The sequence below is a fragment of the Ruditapes philippinarum genome, unplaced genomic scaffold (genome assembly GCF_026571515.1).
Source record: "Ruditapes philippinarum isolate M1 unplaced genomic scaffold, ASM2657151v2 ctg404_1_1_1_1, whole genome shotgun sequence".
In the NCBI taxonomy this organism is placed as follows: domain Eukaryota; kingdom Metazoa; phylum Mollusca; class Bivalvia; order Venerida; family Veneridae; genus Ruditapes; species Ruditapes philippinarum.
The window spans coordinates 163336-188709 of record NW_026852024.1 but is presented as its reverse complement, the minus strand read 5'-3'; the positions used below and the strand labels follow the sequence as shown (position 1 = coordinate 188709).

General features: G+C 30.4%; 1 protein-coding gene across 4 annotated transcripts in view; it reads left to right on the top strand.

The window, feature by feature from the left end:
• LOC132746986 (histamine H2 receptor-like) overlaps positions 1-25374 on the top strand; it is a 176295-nt gene that overhangs the window by 42131 nt on the left and 108790 nt on the right. For all 4 annotated transcript variants that reach the window (XR_009628069.1, XM_060736300.1, XM_060736303.1 and 1 more), the window contains one exon: positions 14251-14303. The gene's annotated coding sequence lies outside the window, so the exon portion shown is untranslated. The remainder of the gene's footprint in view (positions 1-14250; positions 14304-25374) is intronic.

Below are 25374 nucleotides of genomic sequence, written 5' to 3'. Positions count from 1 at the left end.
TTTATCGTAACATTAGTGTTGATGTTGTTTTTATAAATTGTTTATTCAATATGTTTTGTATTTGCAATTGTTTACAAACAAGGATTTTATTGGATATATTGTTTAGTACGGGAATTATTATAAGGTAAGCGTATGTATCATTTACTGCATACGATGAGCCTGTTGTTGTCAGTTATTTTAAATGGGGTGTGTTTTAATAGAATTAAGTTTTTAATGAAAAAAATAAAGGAGCTACATTAAATTAGCGTAATATGCATGATTTGATTATTAGCACATGCTATCATGACAAAAACTAAAAAGAATGGGTGTGACATTTCTAATTCATTCAGGCTGCTTTTTATACTCGTATAGTCACGTTATTTAAATGTTAAATTCAGCTTAAGCCTGTGCAAGTGGGCGTGGGCGGTAACTTGCAATTTCCGGTACCGTCCATGAACAGGCTCAATCAAACAAAGCCTTCAACATTTTGCATTTCTTTGATTCGAGCGTTGTTTGGGGAATCCGTTGTGCCTCTATTTCATACTTATTCAGGAATTTCTTTATGGTTTATTTTATAGCCGTTATTGGGTCATATTTCCAACTAAAAATAGTATATTATTTTCCCAATCCATTGGAAAAATTCCCATTTGAAAGTTACAAAATAAAAATATTGAATGAAAATTCTAAAATCTTTGCAAATAAGGGCTTCTTCACTGTAATAGTGCTGAAATCTTTGAAGATGCCATCATAGACAGTAATTGTTTGCATCCATTTAATCACTGCAAAATTTCAGTCATGCATTTTTTCACCTTTTTAACAAAACACCGCTGAAATTCCCAATTACATGGATATAGGTCGTATTCATAAAATCCTGGAAAAAATCCCTGCTATTCATCTTCTTTAACGATGTCTTAACGTTGTATCCCTAGCATCAAATAATGATGAAAAAAGCGTGTTTGCATGTAAACTTGTTTGTTACATTATATACTGTAAAATCATTTTCCGTTTCGTGAATCTGTCAAACCACCAATTTAATATATAACGGAATTTATTTTCGTTAACAATACAATTATTTAGTGATATAATTTAAATGGTTTGCTCTTTTAAAGTTAAATACCAACTGTTACTCCTGTTGAATTCTAAGAAGCAAATCACTATTAAGTCATGTAAACCCAATTCGTTTAATTTATGATCAACAGTATTCGCATAATTAACCAGATGAAAAGCATTAGGCATGTACATTATTTGATATATAACGGTGAGTTAAAATTGTTCACAACTTTAATTATTTGAAACTATTTTCGCCAAGTGTTGTAAGATGCTATTATGCAAACGTTCAGAAAATATGTATTCCGTAAAATTGGAACATACTCTCGGGTAGATCAATCTATCTTTTCCTAGCTAATATGATGACTTTAAAAATAGAAGAATCATCTGTCTCCGACGATATTCGAACTTTCTGTTATGTACTTTTGCTTGACAACAAAGACACATTTATCTTTTATTCTCGTAGATTTAAATATTTGACTCACCTGTTTTTCGTAGTTATAAATATTTTAACACATGTTATATAGCCACGAAAGGTTCACTTTTAGCCAGATTTTGCACCATTCTTATAGTCTCGGCCTCGTTTTTGGTTCGGTGCCCTTTTCGATGTCTTGCCGGCGTGGCTGGGTTATGTCGGGGCTACATTATCCTACCTTAGCCATGTTGATCATGTTTTTATTTCATCTACCTTTGAGCTCTCCTTCCAAATTCATTGATTATCGACATCGTTTCTCCCAATACCATTTAAGTTTGCTTTTATAATTACCCAAATAACTAACCTTAAATCATTTTATTGCTTTATGAGTATTCGAATAAAACGTAAAATAATGTAGCACTTTAATAAAAATCTCAATTGTTTGCAATATGCTATTATTTACTGCTACATCTGCAGGTACAGTAAAGTTTTTACTGCCGTTTTACCTACTAGATGTTCTCAACTTATCCTCAGGCTTCTTTGTAAATTGGCATTGATAAATTGAATAACAGTAACACGTGCCCTGTCTGTCTTGAAAGATAAACTGCTGGCAAACTAAGAGCACGAAGGCCACACTTAACATATGAAGCTTAATTATTTTGTCTAAGACATTTACAAATAGATCAAAGACGGTGATTATGAGTTACATAATGAAATAATGATTTTAAGTATGAGGCTTATGTGTTATACTTCAACTTATGCACTATTCGCACTTAAAGTTTTATTGCATTTGTTGATGCAAAGTTGTGTAATTTACAAAGTTTATTTCCATTGGTATATAATATACAACATACAGAAAACATAACCACTAGGCGAAAGCGACAAATGTTAACTAGCATATTCTAGATTTCTTAGACATTAGTCATTACTGAATTTCTCAAATAATAAAACGTCAATACAATATTTAGAAATATTTTAAATTATAATGCTAAATCAAACTATGTCGACACCATTGAATTCAATTTCAGCAATCATCGATCAAATACTTCTTAAATTGATAAAATTTGTGTTCTAATCACACTTAATACAGTTAAAAGCATCGTTTATTTAAATTATTCTATTATTGTGCAAAACCGTCCTCTTCTTAAACGAGATTTATCCGCGCTGTTCACGCACACTTCTTTTCCAATTCGGCGCTGATAAAATGGTAATAAAACTATTATGGTTTTAGCATTCTGAAGTAAAACCATGTAATTATGTTGCACATTCTAAGTTTAAAACAATTTAGATGTACAATTAAGCTATGTTTTTTGCTAAAGCATTATATTTTTACTAACCTCTTTAGTGTTAGAAAATGTTTACTCGTAAATTGGTCTAAATGCATGGGCTGATTTTGATAATATAGCAAAATGAGGAAAAACGAATAAATGCCATAGATTTTATTTAAAGATACTCCTACATTTTAATTACTTAATAACATTATGTAAGCAGGGCGTCTTGGCACATATGAGTGCACTTCATATCAATGTATATACATACTATTTTACAAACGAAACGAACGAAGTGCAGGTGTCGTTAATTTGTATATTATCTACAATATACCTACAGCGGTTTGAAGTCATAGTGACAAATACACTAATTAACGAAGTGGCATATGTACATTTATTTTATTACATTTTTTCTTGCTTGACATGAAGTATAATATTTTAACTTTATCTGTACTTGCAATAAGTGATTTTGGCTTAACAAAGTTGTGAATGATTCTTTATATACGCACAATTTGGCATTAAGTGAAAAAAGACCAAAACATAAGGAAAACGGAATTCTAAATGATATCCGTTATACATTATTTGTATAATCATTATCATAAGACCATTTATAACATACCCATGCCGATTTCGCGATTCCTTAAAATAATTGTATGACACAGTCGTGTATGTATTTAGACGAGACAACCGTTGCGAAACGACGCGCTAAACGTAAGCGTTACACTATAAGCGCGTCAGTGACAAAAAAAAAGATTCTTAATAACTTTAATCAATAATTATTCTTACTTTATCTATCCGACAAACGTAATAATATATCCGTGTAGGTTCATTATTAAATTTTTTGAACACCTTGATTGAAAACACATGTAATATTATTCTCGCCAGATGCTCGCATGATATGAGTTAAATTTAACTCGTTCAATACATTCAGTATTGGACAAACACTTTCTATTTATTTATTATATAGATATCAATGATATGTTGCTACATTTCTATAGCGTTAAGAAAATAAGTAAGCAAAGGACAGTGTAGACTGTGTAGGGACGGGATTACCTATATTTATATAAAGATCACTCGCTAGACAAAATGATTCAAAGTATTATGTCTTTAATTTTATGTGAATCCTGTGTGGGAAAGATGTTCACATGTTCTTCTTTCTGTAAATGACACCTTCGATTATAGTTGGAATGTGCCGCAGCTTGCGGTAAACGACGTCTGCCTACAAATAAGACAAATATAAGAAAACGATGACATATTAACAATTCAATAAATACTTCCATGATATGCACAAATAGTATCAAATATAAAAGAAAAACTTTAAAATATAAAGGAAATGTTTGCAAGATGTCAATTATTAATAGTTAAAGAAAAATACACTTATATAATGTTTAATACGTTAATCCCGACTTTGCAATGTTTTGGCATCATGTTTTAACTAACTCCATCACCATTTGTTTCATTTACTTGTAAAACTATGTATGACCTGAACTTGGTGATGCGATTTGACGTTGATAAATATTTTCAACAATTATTCTTATTATCATTTTCGATAAATTTGACCAAAATGCCATGTAGATGATAAGTTTAAGAGCAGATAGTGTGTTATTAATGTACAATTAGGGTTTCTTGCTACCGTTAATCACTTATGTATCCGTTTTAAATTTCAACAAAAAATACATCCGCGCAGTCTGATTAGGAATCATGCTGTTCGCTTGCAAACCGTATTTCAATTAGAGAAACTGATAGCAAACAGCATGGATCCTCATCAGACTGCTGCACGGATGCGCAGGCTGGTCTGTATCCATGATGGTCGCAAACGCACTATGTTGGTTTTGTCATGGCGTGGATCATATATGTTAATAAATTTAACATTTTAATGTAAATACTTGATACACTAACATAACAACCCACACATACGTAGCTTGGAAACGGTATTGTACTCACCAAGTCCAAAATAACCATATTGGACACTCACCAAGTCCAATATAATCATGTTTGACTCACAAGGTCTAATATTTGATACAGCTCAGTACTCGTACAAAACTATTCTTGTATTGTCAGTTAAATATCAGAATAACGTGCTGCTAATTGATATATTGTTGATCATTATTACATTAAACTCCATAAACTTAAAACATGTGTTTTATCTATTTAATATTATAAACAGTACGGTCTTTCACTAATGTAAAACAATATTTCCTAAATTAAATATTCTTACTGAAGCATGAATGAAAAACAAGTTACAAAACATTACAGCAATATTCTTTTTTCTGGCATGAGCGACGCTCGTTTCAATTCACACATTCAGCACAAATTGGCATTTATAGATAAATGAAAGAATAGAAGCACGCATCTTACCTGTTTTGAAAAGATAAACACGTTTAGTGGCAGTTTTACAAATAGTGGGGGAATGAACTTAAATACACATGCTGATCACTAGACAGTGGTGATGGATTTATGACTAGACCTTTTCTTCGGAGGTTGCCTTTAAATTTAAATATCCTATCCGCTTTATTCGTTAATTGTATTTGATTTATGACGTTTTTGTATTGAGCATAATAACATTATTCTAAGTATATTGGTTTTCTGATACAAAAAGCATAAAGGTGAAAATTGCTGCTTCTAGTCATAAGATATCATGAGACATGCTACTTATTCCACGCTCCCATGCACCGTCTTAAGCGGTATTCAATCATAACCACTAAGCTATCGGAATCTTAACTGCTAAGGTACCCGAAAAATATAACCACACCGAATTTTTTTACGATTATATTTGTTACCATTTACATTAAGAACAGTATTTTGAAGAGATAATGTGAAAATCATATACGAGTCAAAAGAAGTGTTGATGTAAGTTATGGATATTCGAACTATTGGAGAATGACACGTGGTCTATCTGAGGTATAGGAAATTAAAAGTGACTTTGAGAAATGGCATCAACCAGATTGGATATACTATATCCGCATCTAGATTAAAAGTTAGCGTAACGAATTTATACATTTAATTAATTTTTAATTATAATTTTAAAACAATAATTACCCATTTAGTATTATCCTGAATGTTTTCGTTTTTTTAAGTACGTACTAAACAATATATAGAATCCTATGGGATCTCAGTATATTAATTAATTCATTTATATCATGCTCTGGTCAAGGTCATACATCATTGACATAACTAAATTTATCATACTCATTTGAAGCATATTTTTCGGCATATCTATACGGTTACGACGACCAGATTTACAATGACAAATATTTAAAAAAAATGTTGGATGGATAGTCAATACTAGAATATGACTTTGTTAATAATGAGTCGACTTTTTAAACCAGATTTTTAAAAAACATATAGCTTACATAAGAGTAATGAAACAAATACAGCTGTATTGTATTTGGATAAAGGAGAGTTTCTGTAGTATAATCATATCTTTTTATCATTTACTTATAAGTTGAAGGCAAATAAAACAAAATAGAGAAAAAACAGAATCCCTATAGAAAGCCAAACACGGCAAAACTGAAAACGTAGCTCGGTTTGATAGAGCCTATCTATGGACGGTAGTGCTAAATGCAAGCTACCATCCTCGCCCCTAGCACCGGCTTAAGCAGAATTCATCATTTAACATGGAATTGTAAAGAAAAATATCTTGAAACATCCGCAGATGTGTTCATGTGTTCAAGAGACCAGTATCTACTTGAATTATGCGTAAAGATAAACGTGTGATTGCACTTGAACTACTTTTAGATCTTTCAAAACTATCATATTTATAAAATTTCTATTACAGATATTTTACTGAATTTGCTTATGTTAGAATGGGGTTTTTATCCATAAATTGATGCCGTACACTTTCTGTTTGTATATACCTATATTTTTCAACATCTGTATCTTTTCTACATGGCAACACTTTTGTTTAGATTTACATGTTAAATAGGTTTGTGTGGGGTTTCTTTTAGATTTTAAGGGTTCTTAAGGGATTCTATTTTTTGTTGATGTTGTTGATTTTTTTTTTGGTTAATATTTTTCTCTTTTTTTTGTCTGATCTTCACCTTTCACTGTCAGTTATTTTTGATGTATAGAAACAGTAACTGTTGCAGTTCAACAGACAAATGTTAAATTATGAACATGTATTTGATATCCGCAAGGGAAGAGAAATTTTCTAAAAATAATACCTCATAAAAAGTGTGTTGCAATTATTTTTATAAATGAGTTAAGGTTTCAATCATTCGGACTGATAAATGGTTTGTTTACATGAAGTTGAATAGGAATGAAAGTAGGAAGGGAAATAAATATATTAATATGTCAGTCCAATCAGACTGGTGCTTGAGGGGTGGTGAAATAATTGTATACTGCTGTAGAGCTGCTGTCGAGATTTTATTATCGTAACATTAGTGTTGATGTTGTTTTTATAAATTGTTTATTCAATATGTTTTGTATTTGCAATTGTTTACAAACAAGGATTTTATTGGATATATTGTTTAGTACGGGAATTATTATAAGGTAAGCGTATGTATCATTTACTGCATACGATGAGCCTGTAGTTGTCAGTTATTGTAAATGGGGTGAGTTTTAATAAATTGAAGTATTAAATTGAAAAAAGAAAGCTACATTAAGTTGGCGTAATATGCATGATTTGATTATTATCACAAGCTATCAGGACAAAACTAAAAAGAATGGGTGTGTCATTTCTAATACGTGACCGTTAAGCCATCTCTACTCGGCTATTAAAAGGACTACCATTTGTCATTTCTGTTTCATTCAGGCTGCTTAAACTCCTATAGTCACGACACGGTATATTCACGTGGCTTAATGGAATTTATTGTTAAATGCTAGATAACTATGTTCGGCGTCAGTTATATCCACTGAACTTAAAAATATTTTTTCACGTACTTTTTGTTATTTTTATCCTTAATACGAAAAGAGTTCAAATAAGTAAAGTACATTTAAGTTGTTCGTAAGGCTAAATAACCTCTTATCCCCTTTCAAAATTTCATTTTCACCATTTTCATATTCAAATGTTAAATTTAGCTTAAGCCGGTGCTAGTGGGCGTGGGCGGTAACTTGCAATTCCCGGTACCGTCCATAAACAGGCTCGATCAAACAAAGCCTGCAACATTTTCCATTTTATTGATTTGAGTGTTGTTTAGGGAATCCGTGATGCCTCTATTTCTTACTTATTCAGGGATTTTTTTTGATTATTTTATAGCCGTTATTGGGTCATATTTCCAACTGAAGATAGTATATTATTTTCCCAATCCACAGAAAAACATCCCATTTGAAAGTTAAAATAAAAATATTGAATGAAAATTCTAAAATCTTTGCAAATAATGGCTTCTTTACTGTAATAGTGCTTAAATCTTTGAAGATGCCATCATAGACAGTAATTGTTTGCATCCATTTAATCACTGTAAAATTTTTCGTTTGCAGCTATTTTTGTGATTTTCGTGAATTTGTCAAACCACCAATTTAATATATAACGGAATTTATTTTCAATTATTAAATGATATAATTTAAATGGTTTGCTGTTTTGAAGTTAAATACCAACTGTTACTCCTATTGAATTCTAAGAAGCAAATCACTATACATTCATGTTTAATTCAAATACGCACAATTAACCAGGTGAAAAGCATTCGGCATATACATTATTTGATATATAACGTTGGGTTAAAATTGTTCACAACTTTGATTATTTGAAATTATTTTCGACGAGTGTTGTAAGATGTTATTATGCAAACTTTCAGAAAATATGTATTCCGTAAAATTAGAACATGCTCTCGGGTAGATCAATCTATCTTTTCCTAGCTTATATGATGACTTTAGAAATAGAAGAATCATCTGTCTCCGACGATATTCGTACTTTCTGTTATGTACTTTTGCTTGACGACAGAGCTACATATATCTTTTATTCTCGTAGATTTAAATATTTAACTCACCTGTTTTTCGTAGTTATAAATATTTTAACACATTTTATATAGCCACGAAAGGTGCACTTATAGCCAGATTTTGCACCATCCTTATAGTCTCGGTCTCATTTATGGTTCAGTGCCCTTTTCGATGTCTTGTCGGCGTGGCTGGGTTATGTCGGGGCTACATTATCCTACCTTTGCCTTGTTGATCATGTTTTTATTTCATCTACCTTTGAGCTCTCCTTCTAAATTCATTGATTATCGACATCGTTTCTCCCCAATTCCATTTTAGTTTGCTTTTATAATTAATTACCCAAATAACTGACCTTAAATCATTTTATTGCTTTATAAGTATTCTAACAAAACGTAGAATAATGTAGCGCTTTAATACAAATCTCAATTGTTTCCAATATGCTATTATTTATTGCTACATCTGCAGGTATAGTAAAGTTTTACCTACTAGATGTTCTCAACTTATCCTCAGGCTTCTTTGTAAATTGGCATTGATAAATTGAATAACAGTAACACGTGCCCTGTCTGTCTTGAAAGATAAACTGCTGGCAAACTAAGAGCACGAAGGCCACACTTAACATATGAAGCTTAATTATTTTGTCTAAGACATTAACAAATAGATCAAAGACGGTGATTATGAGTTACATAATGAATTAATGATTTTAAGTATGAGGCTTATGTGTTATACTTCAACTTATGCACTATTCGCACTAAAAGTTGTATTGTATTTGTTTATGCAAAGTTGTGTAATTTACAAAGTTTATGTCTTTCCACTGGTATATAATATACAACATACAGAAAACATAACCACTAGGCGAATGCGACAAATGTTAACTAGCATATTCTAGATTTCTTTGACACCTGTCATTACTGAATTATTCCTCAATTATTAAAACTTCAATACAATAGTTTTGTATTATAATGCTAAAACACTTTTAAAGTCGATACCACTGAATTCAATTTCAGCAGTCATCGATCAAATTCTGCTTAAATTGTTAAAATTTGTGTTTTAATCACACTTAATATAGTTAAAAACCTCGTTTATTAAAATTATTCTATTATCGTGCAAAACCGTCCTCTTCTTAAACGAGATTTATCCGCGCTGTTCACGCACACTTCTTTTCCAATTCGGCGCTGATAAAATGGTAATAAAACTATTATGGTTTTAGCATTCTGAAATAAAACCATGTAATTATGTTGCACATGTACAATAAAGCTATGTTTTTTTTTTTGCTAAAGCATTATATTATTACTAATCTCTTTAGTGTTAGAAAATGTTTACTCGTAAATTGGTCTAAATGCATGGGCTGATTTTGATAATATAGCAAAATGAGGAAAAACGAATAAATGCCATAGATTTTATTTAAAGATACTCCTACATTTTAATTACTTAATTACATTATGTAAGCAGGGCGTCTTGGCACATATGAGTGCACTTCATATCAATGTATATACATACTATTTTACAAACGAAACGAACGAAGTGCAGGTGTCGTTAATTTGTATATTATCTACAGTATACCTACAGCAACTTGAAGTCATAGTGACAAATAATCTAATTAACAAAGTGACATGTGTACATTTATTTTATTACAATTTGTTCTTGCTTGATATGAAGTATAATATTTTAACTTTATCTGTACTTGCAATAAGTGATTTTGGCTTAACAAGTTGTGAATGATTCTTAATATACGCACAATTTGGCATTAAGTGAAAAAAGACCAAAACATAAGAAGAACGGGATTTTAAATGATATCCGTTATGTACATTATTTGTATATTATTATGAGACCATTTATAACAAACCCATTCCCTAAAATGATTGCATGGCACAGTCGTGCATATAATTATTTAGACGAGACAACCATTGCGTATCGATGCGCTAAATGTAAGCGTTACACTATAAGCGCGTCAGTGACATTTAACTTCAAACAATCCTTACTTTATCTATCCGACAAACGTAATAATATATCCGTGTAGGTTCATTATTAAATTTTTTGAACACCTTGATTGAAAACACGTGTAATATTATTCTTGCCAGATGCTCGCATGATATGAGTTAAATTTAACTCGTTCAATACATTCAGTATTGGACAAACACTTTCTATTTATTTATTATATAGATATCAATGATATGTTGCTACATTTCCATAGCGTTAAGAAAATAAGTAAGCAAAGGACAGTTTAGACTGTGTAGGGACGGGATTACCTATATTTATATAAAGATCACTCGCTAGACAAAATGATTCAAAGTATTATGTCTCAATAACTATATTTAATTCTATGTGAATCCTGTATGGGAAATGTGTTCATATGTTCTTCTTTCTGTAAATGACACCTTCGATTATAGTTGGAATGTGCCGCAGCTTGCGGCAAACGACGTCTGCCTACAAATAAGACAAATATACGAAAACGATGACATATTAACCATTCAATAAATACTTCCATGATAGGCACAAATAGTATCAAATATAAAAGTAAAACTTTAAAATATAAAGGAAATGCAAGATTTTAATTATTAATAGTTAAAGAAAAATATATTGTTTAATACAAAAATCCCAACTTTGCAATGTTTTGCCATCAAGTTTTAAAACCTCAGCTGAAAACCACATTTTCTGTGAAATGTATTTATATTTTGACATTAAATATAATCGTACAACGTCACTTTAGAATACGACGATATGGAAATAATAGATTTTAAAAAAAAACACTATGTTTTAATTAACTCCATCAGAGCAAATAGTGTGTTATTATTGTACAATTAGGGTTTCTTGCTACTGTTAATCACTTATGTATCCGTATTAAATTTCAACAAAAAATACATCCGCGCAATCTGATCAGTATCCATGCTGTTCGCTTGCAAACCGTATTTCAATTAGAGAAACTGATAGCAAACAGCATGCTGCTGCGCGGATGCGTAGTCTAATCCGGATCCATGATGGTCGCAAACGCACTATCTTGGTTTTGTCATGCCGCGGCTCATATATGTTAATTTATTTAACATTTTAATGTAAATACTTGATACACTAGCATGATAACCCACACATACATAGCTTGGAAACGGTAGTGTACTCACCAAGTCCAATATAACCATATTGGACACTCACCAAGTCCAATATAATCATGTTAGACTCACTAAGTCTAATATGTGATACAGCTCAGAACTCGTACAAATTTATTCTTGTATTGTCAGTTAAATATCAGAATAACGTGCTGCTAATTAATATATTGTTGCTCATTATTACATTAAACTCCATAAACTTGAAACATGTGTTTTATCTATTTAATATTATAAACAGTACGGTCTTTCACTAATGTAAAACAATATTTCCTAAATTAAATATTCTTCCTGAAGCATGAATGAAAAACAAGTTACAAAACATTACAGCAATAATTTTTTTTCTGGCATGAGCGACGCTCGTTTCAATTCACACCTTCAGCACAAATTGGCATAGATAAATGAAAGTATAGAAGCACGCATCTTACCTGTTTTGAAAAGATAAACACGTTTAGTGGCAGTTTTACAAATAGTGGGGGAATGAACTTAAATACTCATGCTGATCACTAGACAGTGGTGATAGATTTATGACTAGACCTTTTACTTGAAGGTTGCATTTAAAATTAAATATATTCTCCCTTTATCCGTTGTTTTATTTGATTTATGACTCATTTGTTTTTAACATAATAGCATTCTACTTAGTATATTGTACTTCTGATAATTAAAGAACGACACCAAAAGCATATAGGTGAAACTTGCAGCTTCTAGTCATAAGATATTATGAGAGGTGCTACTATTTTCACGCTCCCGGGCACCGTCTCAGCGGTATTCAGTCTATAACAGTAATCGTAATAGCAATTATTTTTATCAGGATTTGGATAGACAAACCATTTATTTTACATTAAAAGGATATTTAAATGTTAAGTATTTTTTACTTTCAAATTAGATTTTGTTCTTTTCATAAGTATTAATCACATCGAAAATTTTAATTAAAGCGTTAAAATCTCTATAAAGTGCTCACTATTATGGTATGTTGGTGCCATGTTCTCTGGTCTTAAGGGACTAATTTGTTCCATGTTATATGGCAATTATCTTCCATTATCTTGCAATAATGTGTTTATTATTCTTATGACGTGCATTTTAGGTATTTAATTAACATATTCAGCAGAGTTAATAAGTATATTCTGATGTACTATATATGTGAATAGAGTCATGTAATAACTGAATTAGAAAACAAAATAGGCAAAGTTTTAAACTCTGAAACAAAAGTACTGTAATGATAAAATGTATACATGTGAAATATTTTTTCCTCCGTGATATTGTGACATTTCCAAAATAACGCAGTTGGTTAGATAATTAAGTGTGTTTTCTTCTATGGGAGCCGTTGCACTTTAATGGTAATAATGAATCAATATAGGACTAAAATCATTTAGTTGATTCCCATCTGAGAGTTCATTAAACTATACAAGAAAAATAACTTGGAGATATACTATGCTATGCTCATCTTTGGGTTAAGTCATCTTTGGGTTAAATACTTTTATTGCAGTAATTCAAACTCGTCGTGAAAATGTCTAATTAGAATAAATAAATGTAAAAAAACTATGTTTGGGAAGCCGCATTGTCTATTGTCAAAATAATTTGGTATATTTTTATAAAAACTGCACGATTTTTAAAGACACCATATAATCATACTGTACCATATTTTCTCTCCGGGTATATATTCAAAAGGTGTTTTAGACATTGTATAGTAATTACCAGTTTTTTCCAATATCAAATTGAGCAAAATACATCATTAAGAAAGAAATTAACACGAATATAAATGAAGTGCGCAATGTACACTTCTTTAAACATTAACATATCACTTTTCATGATTTGATTTTATTCGATATAATTAATGTTTTAATTTTATTTGCTCTTCTGATGTCCTACACGATAACATCAATGCAAAAAATACAACAAACTTGAATTATTGGTGATGGCAACTGTTAATTACTAAATTCCTTTAAAAAATTCGTAAAATAGTTACCACTTGAGAAGTCTGGAAACACTTTGAAATGCAAAATCAAACTAAGCCCCAGGCTTTATTTAAGAGGAAACTGCATTACGGATATCAAATGTTTTAAGTTCTTTTTCTGCACTGGTGTTGTTTAATTTGTTCTCTTCGTTTTTCATTATACCTGAACACATTCCTTATTATAATTATAAACAAGATGTTAAGTTGTACATGATGCAGAATTTTGATATAATACCTATTTAGCTTTCTTAAATATGTTAAGAAGATTTAAAATATTGTAATTAGATATTGGTTTATACAGAATTTATTTTATTTCGATTGTGTAGGAAGCTATAAGCTTATAGACACACTTTCGAATCAATTCCTGGAACCAACCAGTACTGAGTAATGTGTGTAAAGTTTCTTGCTCAAGGAAACAACGACTTGCCCCTGACGGGGTTTGAACTCATGCGGCTAGCGATCATTAGATTACTAGTCCGACGCGTTAACCACTCGGTCATTAGATATTAGTACTACATGGATTTAAAACTTTGTTATAATTGTTACCATATGGTAACAATGACGTTAAATATCTTTATATATTATTGTAAGAAACTATAAGTTATTATCTTCTATTTCCAGGTTTATCTATTTGGAACTATTGATCATTTTTCAACAAATGGGAACAAGTTCATGTAAGTACTAACAATGAATTTGTACTATCCATTCAATAAATGGACGTTGTTTATTCACATTCCATAAAAAGGCGGTGTTATGTAGTCACACCAGTCTTCGGATTACTTTTATTGCAGTAGTTTTTTCCTCTCTTTATTTTGATACTTTGCGCTATCAATCCATGCAGTTGCCCTTTTATGTCCGGTGCCCCATTGGATATAGTTCAAGTATCTCGGAATTTCGTTTTTGTGTAGCCGGATGGTGTGGATGCTGTCTTTCATGCTCGTTGTAGTCATCTAGTGATTTTACTCTGAAACTTTTATTACGATCGCTTACAACCTGTATTGAATATTTTATGAAATTGATTTAAATTATGAAATTATATGATTAGTTTTAAAATCCCCATAAGTGATAAAATAAGCGACTGATTATATAGGTTGCAATGTTATTTTCTAGGACTTGTTATGGACAGGTGGCTCTTTCCTCTTTAAGCATAATAAACAGCAGTATAAGTTAGTTTGTTATTAAGTGCTTATGGTATGCATCTTTTTCGATGTTATTGAAATATTGCTCCTCTAATCACAGGTACATTTGGCACTTTCAAAATAGTTTAGTACAGATGCAACTGATATGAATCTCTCCCTAATAACGTGATATTGATAACTTTGCTTATGTAATTTAAGGTGTAATAGATACAAATAAAAACGAAACGGTGCAATATCTTTACAGGTGTCTTCTTTATTTGTTGTTAAGACCGACCTGCAAAGGTCTTATCTAAGTTCTTTACAACTAGTTTAAATTGTCTAAACAAATAAGTTTTATAATAAGACAGTAAACAAACATTCAAACGATTTTTTCCCTTTTAAATAAATAACACGATTTGCTGCTTCATTACCTCTGAGCCCCTTTTCAAATTTCCATTTTGTTTTGTTTCGCCCCCACCCGTTTAGGGCACACGTTTTCCTTTACTTGTGAACCATACGCCGTTTTCGTGCATTGGAACGAAAGTTGCACATTAAAGGTTCCATGATAACCGCCGCATGAATACATGCTTTACCTGTTTAATTAATATGCTAAAAGCTACTTCTAATTTCACATATTTCATTGTTTGAGCATGCTAGTACTGCTGTTAGTACTGTTTTAAATTTACAATTAACAATGTTTTCCTAAGTCTTTATTTTATACAAAGTATATTTTAACTTTTTGTTTTATATCTATCTCAATCTGCTTATCTGTTCGTCTTTCGCTTCATCTCTAATTAAGACGATTCCTTGGAGATATTATCTTCTTTTTTTGCTAAAAAGTAAATTATAAAACGTCTTAGGATAAAACACTGTCTATACAAATTAGATTTTTTTTTGCAATAAGACAGTTCACTAACAAGAGAAGCTTTCTTCTTGAATTGATGATGGCAAGATTTATTACACTGTTTGTATAGGTTATAGACAAAGAGGATTATTTAGCCCCAAACTGTTTGAACATATTTACCCAAAGAAATGAGTTCGTGAAATCTAAATATCGCTGGAAGTAGCAATGTTCGTAAAGCTTATAAATAAAGAAGCCGATGATAGTTGAAAATACATTCATTCAGTTATTTATAAAATTAATGACTAGTGAGCCATCGAATATGATATGATTACCTGATAATGCCATATTGACCGAGACGAAAAAGCTTATATTATTGACAACAATTTATACGAAAACTGTGTTACAGTAATACAGTAAACTGGTATTGAATTACATGATTGCATTAAAAATGTACGAATTTTGTCGTGACTTGAAAGAACGCCTTGTTGAGTTTCATCTTTATACGGAGTATGACATATTTTAATTGTAATATAAAGTTTCAATTTTGGTGTCATATATACATACATAAACTGCACTTTAATAAACACGAAATATCCATATGATTTGTTTAGTTTATGGCACTTTAGTTGCTTATAATATAAAAACTATCTAGAAACAATGAGCGCAATTCCGAGTAATACATAGTTGTCGTCAGGTCAATGTTATCTTTAATATGAATATCATTTTCGCTGAATTTGACAAGTACTCTACACATAGTTTTTACGATTCACTATCCCGTAGCATTTGAAAACATACCGCTAATTTCGGTTTTAATATTAATTAACACCAACTGATTTTTCTGAATAAGATATAAGTAATTCAATCAACGTGATTTAACTTCATTAGATGGACCCACCATCCCTTTTGTTAATAAAATGAGATCAAGGTTTATGGTCACTTATTAAAACATTTTGCTGTAACAGTTAATGATCATTGTAACATCCTTCGAACGTCATCTAGGATTTGCGGGCGAAGGTTTTGAAAATAAAGACCTTGTGCGTCGTTTTTACATGATAACTATAGTCATAAGCACTGACAATTATGGATACAAATACAACTAAATAAATACTAGTACCTCAACGCTGTTATATGAAAAAATAAGCTCATTATCGAATAGACCAAACAAACTTGAAATCAAAAGCACACAAAATTACAAAAAGAATGAAACATTGTATGAGTGTTTCGTAACATTTGTTACTACACATCTCATCTTTGTGTAAAGCCCTTCTTAAAAGTGATCGACGGTTTTGATGAGGCTATTAGAAATGATTTTATGAGAAGTAGACGAACAGGAGCCTTTTGTATGTTTCAAATCAAATGTACACTTGATCAAAACTATTGATACTGTCTCTGATGTGTAAGCCTTAAATTATATAAATGATCTTCAAATGATTTATTTTGAAACTTAAACTCCATTGGGTGTACTTTTAATTGTATCCACATGATCATGTCTCTGTTTTTACTTCTTTGACCTTTTCTAAGCATAACAACCGTTAGGTTTTCCATTGGCAGGGTTTTATTTTATTTACGCTGTCTCGTTTGAAACATGTGGGGGCTAAGTGAGGTTTGTTGCATCATTAGCCAGCTTACATTTCCCAGCAGTGCTGTTGCTCTGTGCTCCTCAGACATTTTTTGCTCATTTTCCTAAATGCATTTTTTTCTTTTTTTTGGCTGAAGAGGATGCTTAGAAAACGAAAATAACCTTTATTATCGTATTAAATTTATGTTTGAAGGAGCCTGTTTTGCAAATTTGAGATGTTTGTTTTCAAATTTTATGTCATACTGAAACCTTATTTTTATGAAACCATTATATGCTTTTCTTCGTCGACTGATTGGTGTTGCTGATATATTCTTAAATTATCTTGTATTCTATCCATCAGTAATATGGAAAATAGATAAAATCAAATTTCATTGCACCTATGGAAAATAATACGATAATGAAACAGTTTCTAAATTATTATATTTATTTCATTTGTATCTTCAATTTAACATTGCATAACAAACACATATTATAACAACATAACAAAAATATAATAAATTTCTAGGAAACTTCAAGACTATCCGTTTCCTAATAAATCACGAATTTCAAACGATTCAATTATCTAAATGATATTGTAAACCTGTTTGATTGATAATGTGTGTATTCATTGATTAAAAGATAGTTTATGGAAATAGTTTAACTAATGAATGAATTATAATTGAAATAACCGGAGAATATGCGGGCGTTGAAAACAGAATTATATAAATTGTTTTTGCTTAAAAGCATAAGATTGATGAATACTTGCTAAAAGTAATTGTTATAAATTCAATCATTATTTCTAACTAGCTTTTAGAATTCACTTTACACAAGTAAATGGTTCAATTTAAATTTTCATTGCATGATGTACAGTGTAAGGGATACATGTTTTCACTTAATAAGCAGTGAACGCTAGCAGAACGTTCCCCTTTAGATTGTAAGAACAAATTAAGTTTACAAAAGGCCGATACGTCGATGTTTTGTTTTAACCATAAACCGTATGATCTTATGCTATATCTATTTGTGTATAAATCTTGAATGCCCCTTGTGGCTGAAGGGTTGACTTTACGGGCTGAGGTGTCATATTTGCACTCATCGTTTAACCCTGCGTGATCGTAAGACCCCTATTAAAATGGTTCGGGTTATTGTAGTATCTCCAGTGTGTTGCTTGTGTTGCTTTGAGTTTGCAACTCCCGAGTTAAGGCAGAATCATCTTTCCTGTTTCGGCGCAATATTGCCTTAATTGGGTTTGTGCACCAACAAATAAGTATCAGTTTTGAAACATTTGACATTAAATTTTGTTTCATCATTAGCACTACTCTTTCAAACTCAACAAGACGTTGCTGGATTATCAACAGCTTAATTACAATATAATCGCACAAGCTTAAATTATTATGATGTTAATATTTCCATTCTTCTTTATTTAGAGGGATATGAAATATTACTCCTTTTGAAAAGAAATTTCGGCGCTTGTACAGGTCTTAAACAAGCTTGAAGTACTGATGGTGTGATAATTGCAAGTATTAGACAATAATTGATAAAATGATGAATATCTTTAATCTACATGTATTTGCTATGGATTAAAAATGAAACATAAAAGCTATGAAACATATTTAGAAAGATATGCATTTATGTTGAAACTATAAGGAGTATTTGTCAATAATCTAGAATTATATAATTTCTTATGTGTAAACGTACGAAGTAATACTTTGCAGTGAACAGGACAGCAAAAAGTAATAAAATGTACTGAATGGGAATTTTGTATTTTGTTATTTTTAGTAATATGATATTTTAATTCGTATCTTTATGACTGTATTTGAATTTAATAAATACACCTGATGCTTTTATACCAATTATTCATTAGAACGCATGTTGTGTTCACGTGAATTAAGACATTAAATGCCATTGAGTAAGTGTTTTATGATGGAAACTTTAACAGAACACCAAACATAATAAATCCATTGAGGTATAAGAATAAAAGCGTTTTGCTGTGGTAAAATTGGATGTTAAGGAAAACTAGTTTGGCTTAACCGATGGAATCAAAAGCTTTAACTATCATCTTTTTCCGGCAAACGAACAGCATGATATGTTTATGTTATTTGTTTAGATCTGCTTTCATATCATGTTTGTTTATCAATATCATTGAAATGTTCTCTCTCCTGATCTCTCATACATATCTTTACACTTATAGAAGCGGTAAGAGTATGTGATACTGATAATAATCAATCTTTTAGATAGATAAGATATTTTAGATATAAATAATAACTTTGTTGATGTAAATTAAGGCATGGTAAATTCCTAAGAAATAAATTATAGGTATATATGTTTGTTATATGCAGTTTCTATATTATAATGATTTATAATTATATTAAACAGTTATACACACCTTTTGTGCAGACATGCTTCAATGTGCTCGAAATTTTAATAATACCTGTACTACATGTATTACATAACTTCCATAGAACGCCGCAAATAATTTAAACTATTTCAATTTCAATTTATCAGTTTGTATGCTTTTGACAAATTGTGTACTTCGGTATAAACATTTTAGAAACTCATAAGACAATGAGTCAGTAGACCACTTTTTTTTTCTTTCTGCTTAAGTCTCCTTCTTTGCTTTTTTTTTATTGAAGAATCATCTTCAACTGTCTTATATTTAAGTAGGCAATATTAAACTAAATAATCGTATTTAGGTACGGCACTTGCTATATAAACGAGTTTTGTAATCAGACTAACACGAGGACCTCTCGTTTGAGATGATGACAAAATATTCTACTGTAAGTCTACTTGGTTAGACATAGAGCAATAGTTTACTCCAATTTGTTTGGACATATTCACACAAGGAAAGAGCTCGTGGAATCTTAGCCAGTAGTAATAGTGTAAGAATAATGGACGGAACTCGATTTGAAGAAAACAAAATTCTAATTCTTTTAGATGTAAACACATGTCTGCAAATGTGACATAGTGACATTCAGCCTTTTCGTTATATGGAAGTTCAAAATCCTACATGTTTTTTTTATATTTTTATCAGACCGAAGTACTAAGGTAATAATTGTACTTGGATTAGATGGGGCTTGTCTAAATATATGACAAAAATAACTGATTTAATCAAATATGCGTGAGACAAGAAAATAGAAGACAAATTCATTAAATTTAATTTTATAAATGTTTTACTTTAGAGCAATTCATAAAACAAATGATGTAGGAAACATTATACAAAATAATTATAATGTACAAGTCATCTAAAATTTAGTTATAATTAACATAATTATTATAAAGAAATTCAACAAATACCCTATATATTTACAGCGTAAAACACTATGAAACTTGGCTATTAAATGGTATGATTGCATTAAGATTAATTTTGTAATCATTTAAATATAAACACTGACTAAGCTTGTTAAAATATTTTAAAGAGTTGTTATTTTTAAAAAGTACCCCGTCTCAATATTGAAATATCATGTCAGGCTTTAACACTAAGATTAAAAACATACATTTCAATGCAAAAACAAAAACTATCTGGATGTGATTGCTTGTTTGTAATTCATAACTTAAACAGTATACATTTCATAAAAAATCCCACAAATTCCCACAGTTTAATTTGTTATTTGTATTGCAATCAAAATGAAGATCTGTATTTAACAGTAATAATTGATACTTCAAAGAAGATCTGATCCCATAACGAGTATCAAATACTGTTTTCAAATCTACTATACTGTTTAACTACAAATGAGACACAAGCTTGACATGCCATAGCTGTAAGAATAACATTACAGGTGGTGAATTTGTCCGAGTAGATGACAAATAATAAAATAAATGACGATTTTGCACATCTACGCATAACTCTATGTATAACTTACAAGCTGTCCCTTTACAGTATTTCTTGCACAATGTGATTAAGTACAATTTAAATTGAGCATGTTATTGTGAATTCATTGAAAATCAGATTTCAAATAAAAAATGTTTTCGATACTTTCTGTGTGGGCTTTGAAATTAAAACATAACAAAACACTTTTCAAATAAGTTTCATTATATGATATTCAATTCGAACTATAGACTAGAATTTGATATTTCTACACAACGTTCATGTTATGGATCTCCCATCCCTAGATTTGCTGGTGTATAACTATTTAATCAGGTATGATAGCTTCCGTATGTGTCACATGTCATCAGTGTATTATAGACGTGCATTTTTATAAAGCTTGACGTCATCACTAAATGGTATCGAGTTACAAGAATGGCTTACATAACAAAACTTTAGTCAATGACTCGAACACAAACTGGCTTTCAATAGAAGATCAGGTTCTGCTTCATTTGGGAGAAACTTTGAACAATCTCTTGAATGGTAACGGTAATCTAGGTGCAAATTTGTAAAGTTACGAAACTTCAATATTAATTGCTACAATGTACATAATGTACATAATACAACATACATGATAACATAAATAGTGTATGATCAGCACAGAAAGTGATTATGTAACTAATGTAGGTAAAGCTGGTTTATCAAGCAAAAGTATTACAGAAAGAGCCTATTTTTTCAAATCTTTTAAATTACTATGAGTCAGCGCAGTGGTCTAATTACTTTCCAAATAACACATAATAGCGTGCATGTTTTTGAATTAAGATATTACATAAATCACAGCCAAATGGTAAATTATGCCGGGAGCTAAGCTGAAAGTTAATTATGACATTATTATGATGTTATTATACTTACTTATCAGGGATACTGAAATGTAACTCCAGTGAATAGATAAATTGGCACATATACATGTAATAAAGCGAGCTTTAAAGTGCTGATGCTATGATAAGAAACAGTTTTTGTAAATAATTGGCAATATGAAGAATCTGGTTTTTATGAAACTAAGCAAATGTTGCTCTATTTGTTGATACAGCACTATTAAATGGGAAATCTTTGTGCAAATGAAACATGGACTTCATTGAATGATATTCGTATTTAGATGTTGAATTTTAATGTAGTAAATAAATTAACGTTAATCTTTGTAAGGTGTATATTTTCTTCGTTTCGTACGGAGAAAAGACAAAAAAGATTTACTTTATGATCTATTGAAATGCAAATATCTAAATTAACTGCACTTAAATGCGCAAATGTAGGTATTTTATGACATCTTAATTTGCATTACATTAATGTTATGAAATCTGAGAAATTGCACCTGGACTTATAATATTCATACGGGGATCTTTTATCTATACTTTTTTTCATTCATGATCTTATAAACCGGATTTGTATGTGTTTGTCTGTTTGCAAAATAATTTAATCTAAAATGTAAATGACCGATCTTATGAATAAACTGTGCCGTTACACAGATGTCATTTAAGCAACTCATGCACATTTTAAAGATGCTATATTGTAAAAAATGGATATAAAACAATTGACTAACGCTAAATTGAATCGACGCTGGTTAAAATAGAGTACAGTAATAATGTTATTTATAATGAACGTCAATCGGTCTTATAGATAAAGTATTTTACTTAAATCAAACTATTAAAATTGCATGATATTAACGAAATACATTATATCACCGTTATACCAATATTCTGAAATTTCTAATTGTTTTATTGTTAATGCACGTTGTCAAGTATACAATGCAGATCCTTTATAATATATAAATAAAACACGCTTCTATGTATGAAGATCCAATATGCAACATGTTGATTTAAATGTTGTTGTATTGTATGAAACGCAAAATCCAAGTTTCCAAGTTTATTTGATTATCTCAGTATGCATACAAATACATAAACACGAGAAAAAGAATCCTAAATATATATATAAAACCATGTCTACAGAGGACAACATTCATTCAAAAATATGAATTATGAATCGCAACCAAATTTCTTTTGTATATTAAAGAAAGACAGTACTGAATCAAAATGTCTAGACTAAATTGTTTACAAATATCATCTGTCAACTTTAACCTTTTCTTAACCTGAATTATATTGTATTGTGATTGGTCACCTGTTGGCACGCGCTTTCTACTGTGCCGTTAAATAAACTTCTGTAATTTACACAAAAATATGTCATTGGGTCAGTAGGTGTATTGTGTCTGCACGCGGTATAGTTTCAATATAAATATAGTGCTGTGATGATTTCGTTTATGTGGCAAAAAATGGACTTAATTAACCTGCAAAAAGTAAAAGAGAAGAAATAAATCTCGGTATAAACATTTTAGAAACTCATAAGACAATGAGTCAGTAGACCACTTTTTTTTTCTTTCTGCTTAAGTCTCCTTCTTTGCTTTTTTTTTATTGAAGAATCATCTTCAACTGTCTTATATTTAAGTAGGCAATATGAAACTAAATATTCGTATTTAGGTACGGCACTTGCTATATAAACGAGTTTTGTAATCAGACTAACACGAGGACCTCTCGTTTGAGATGATGACAAAATATTCTACTGTAAGTCTACTTGGTTAGACATAGAGCAATAGTTTACTCCAATTTGTTTGGACATATTCACACAAGGAAAGAGCTCGTGTAATCTTAGCCAGTAGTAATAGTGTAAGAATAATGGACGGAACTCGATTTGAAGAAAACAAAATTCTAATTCTTTTAGATGTAAACACATGTCTGCAAATGTGACATAGTGACATTCAGCCTTTTCGTTATATGGAAGTTCAAAATCCTACATGTCTTTTTATATTTTTATCAGACCGAAGTACTAAGGTAATAATTGTACTTGGATTAGATGGAGCTTGTCTAAATATATGAAAAAAATAACTGATTTAATCAAATATGCGTGAGACAAGAAAATAGAAGACAAATTCATTATATTTAATTTTATAAATGTTTTACTTTAGAGCAATTCATAAAACAAATGATGTAGGAAACATTATACAAAATAATTATAATGTACAAGTCATCTAAAATTTAATTATAATTAACATAATTATTATATAGAAATTCAACAAATACCCTATATATTTACAGCGTAAAACACTATGAAACTTGGCTATTAAATGGTATGATTGCATTAAGATTAATTTTGTAATCATTTAAATATAAACACTGACTAAGCTTGTTAAAATATTTTAAAGAGTTGTTATTTTTAAAAAGTACCCCGTCTCAATATTGAAATATCATGTCAGGCTTTAACACTATGATTAAAAACATACATTTCAATGCAAAAACAAAAACTCTCTGGATGTGATTGCTTGTTTGTAATTTATAACTTAAACAGTATACATTTTATAAAAATTCCCACAAATTCCCACAGTTTGATTTGTTATTTGTATTGCAATCAAAATGAAGATCTGTATTTAACAGTAATAATTGATACTTCAAAGAAGATCTGATCCCATAACGAGTATCAAATACTGTTTTCAAATCTACTTTTCCATTCAACTACAAATGAGACACAAGCTTGCTTGACAAAGCATGGTTGTACGTTTAACATTGTTTGTGGTGAATTTGTCCGAATAGATAGAAGTTGTTATGACAAATAATAACATAAATGATGATTGTCAATATCTGTACATAACTCTATGTACAACTTAAAAGCTGTCCCTTTACAGTATTTCTTGCACAATGTGATTAAGTACAATTTAAATTGAGCATGTAATTGTGAATTCATTGAAAATCAGATTTCAAATAAAAAATGTTTTCATTACTTTCTGTGTGGGCTTTGAAATTAAAACATAACAAAACACTTTTCAAATAAGTTTCATTATATAATATTCAATTCGAACTATAGACTAGAATTTGATATTTCTACACAATGTTCATGTTATGGATCTCCCATCCCTAGAGTTGCTGGTGTATAACTATTTAATCGGGTATGATAACTTCCGTTTGTGTCACATGTCATCAGTGTATTATAGACGTGCATTTTTATAAAGCTTGACGTCATAACTAAATGGTATCGAGTTACAAGAACGGCTTACATAACAAAACTTTAGTCAATGACTCGAACACAAACTGGCTTTTTATTAAAGATCAGGTTCTGCTTTATTTGGGAGAAACTTTGAACAATCTCTTGAATGGTAACGGTAATCTAGGTGCAAATTTGTAAAGTTACGAAACTTCAATATTAATTGCTACAATGTACATAATGTACATAATACATCATTCATGATAACATAAATAGTGTATGATCAGCACAGAAAGTGATCATGTAACTAATGTAGGTAAAGCTGGTTTATCAAGCAAAAGTATTACAGAAAGAGCCTATTTTTTCAAATGGTTGATTTAACAAAGAAAAATGAAATATTATT